The sequence below is a fragment of the Otolemur garnettii genome, unplaced genomic scaffold, assembly GCF_000181295.1.
Source record: "Otolemur garnettii isolate 467f Iridium unplaced genomic scaffold, OtoGar3 scaffold00058, whole genome shotgun sequence".
NCBI classification, from domain to species: Eukaryota; Metazoa; Chordata; class Mammalia; order Primates; family Galagidae; genus Otolemur; species Otolemur garnettii.
In genome coordinates, this window is record NW_003852453.1 from 10,905,056 (window position 1) to 10,907,524 (window position 2,469).

Below are 2,469 nucleotides of genomic sequence, written 5' to 3' on the forward strand. Positions count from 1 at the left end.
GAGTCTCACTTTTTCACCCTCAGTAGAGTGCAGTGGAGTCGCTCCAGCAACCTCCAACTCCTGGGCTTAGGTGATTTTTCTGCCTCAGCCTCCCAAGTAGCTGGGACTACAGGTGCCCGCCACAACGCCTGGCTAAGGCTTTTCAGTTTAATTAAGTCCCATTTGTTTACTTTTGTTGTTATTGTTGTTGCGGTTGCCACGGAAGTCTTCATAAAATCTTTCCCCAGGCCAATAGCTTCAAGTGTTTTCTTCACACTTTCTTCGAGGATTTTTATTGTTTTATGCCTTAGATTTAGATCTTTTATCCATCTTGTAAGTGGTGAGAGGTGTAGGTCCAGTTTCAGTCTTTCACATGTGGTTATCCAATTCTCCCAGCACCATTTATTGAATAGAAATTCTTTTCCTCAGTATATGCTTTTGTTTGGTTTATCAAAGATCAGGTGGTTGTAAAATGTTAGTTTCATCTCATGGTTTTCTATTCAGTTCCAAATGTCAGTGCCTCTGTTTTTGTGCTGATACCATGATGCTTTGATCACTATAGCCTTATAGTATAGCCAAAAGTCTGGTAGGGTGATAACCCCCGGCTTTGTTCTTATTACTAAGCAGTACCTTGGCTATACGGGGTTCCTTCTGGTTCCATACAAAATGAACAATTATTTTTTCCAATTCTTGAAAGTATGATGATGCTATTTTGATGGGGATTGCATTGAATCTGTAGATGGCTTTGAAAAGTATAGACATTTTCACAATGTGAGTTCTTCTCAGCCAGAAGCATGGTATGTTCTTCCATTTGATAATATCTTCTGCTATTTCTTTTCTTAGGATTTTGTAATTTTTTCTGTAGAAGTCCTTCACCTCTTTTGTTAGGTATATTCCTAGGTATTTCAATTTTTTTTTGAAGCTACTCTGAAGGGATTTATGTCCTTGATTAGCTTCTCATCTTGGCTGTTACTTGCACATACAAAGGCTCACTGATTTTACATCCTGAAACATTGCTATATATATATTTTTTTATCACTTCCTGGAGTCTTGTGGGTGAGTCTTTGGAGTTCTCAAAGTATAATATCATTGGCAAAGAGGGAGAGTTTGACCTCCTCTGCCCCCATCTGGATGCTCTTTATTTCCTTCTTTTGCCTGATTATATTGGATAAAACTTCCAGCCCTATGTTGAACAGTAGTGGTGATAGAGGACAGCCTTGTCTGGTTCTAGTTCTAAGTGGAAAAGCTTTCAGTTTTACTCCATTCAGTATAATATTAACTGTGGGTTTGTTGTAGATGGCTTTAATCAGTTTAAGAAATGTGCCACCTATGCCTATTTTCTTCAGATTTCTAATTAGAAACGGATGCTGAATTTTACCGAATTCTTTTTCTGCATCTATTGAGAAGATCATATGGTCTTTGTTTTTGCTTCTGTTGATATGGTGAATTGCATATGTTAAACCAGCCTTGAAACCAGCCTTGATAAAACCTACTTGATCATGATGAATGTTTTTATTAATGTGTAACTGTAATCTATTGGCTAAGATTTTACTGAGAATTTTTGCTTCTATATCCATTAGTGAGATTGGTCTGATACTTTCCTTTTTAGTTGGGTCTTTTCCTTGTTTTGGGATCAGGGTGATGTTTGCTTTGTAGAACATGTTGAGGAAGAGTCCTTCCTTCTCAATTTTTGGGAATAATTTTTACAGTGGGGGTATAAGCTCTTCTTTGAAGGTTAGATAGAATTCTGGTGTGAAGCCATCTGGACCAGGGCAATTTTTTTGTTGGGAGACTTTTTATTGTTCCTTTGATCTCAGTTCTTGAAATTGGTCTGTTCAAGAGATCTATTTCCTCTTGATTAAGTCTAGGGAGAGGGTGTGATTCCAGCTATAGATCCATTTCCTCCACATTGTCAGATTTCTGGGCATAGAGTTTCTTGTAGTACTCAGAGATGATCTCTTGTATCCGTGTGGCATGTGTTGTGTTTTCCCCTTCCTTGTTTCTGATTGAGGTGATTAGAGATTTTACTTTTCTGTCTCTAGTTAATCTGGCCAAAGGTTTGTCAATTTTATTTATTTTTTTAAAAAGCAACTTTTTGTTTTGTTAATTTTCTGGATGATTCTTTTATTTTCAATTTCATTAACCTCTGACTTAATTTTGGTTATTGCTTTTCTTCTGTGGGTGTGGGATTAGATTGTTCTTCTTTTTCCAGTTCTGTGGGATGGTTCATCAGTTTGTGTATGTGCTGTTTTGCAGATGCAGGCATCTAATGTGATAAATTTCCTTCTTAAGACTGTTTTTAATTGTCAGGTCATGGAAGAAGCCCAAGTGCCCATCCATCCACGAATGGATCAATAAACTGTGGTATATGTACACCATGGAATACTATACAGCCATAAAGAAAGATGGAGACTTTACCTCCTTCATGTTTATATGGATGGAGCTGGAAAATGTTCTTCTTAGCAAAGTATCACAAGAATGGAAGAAAAA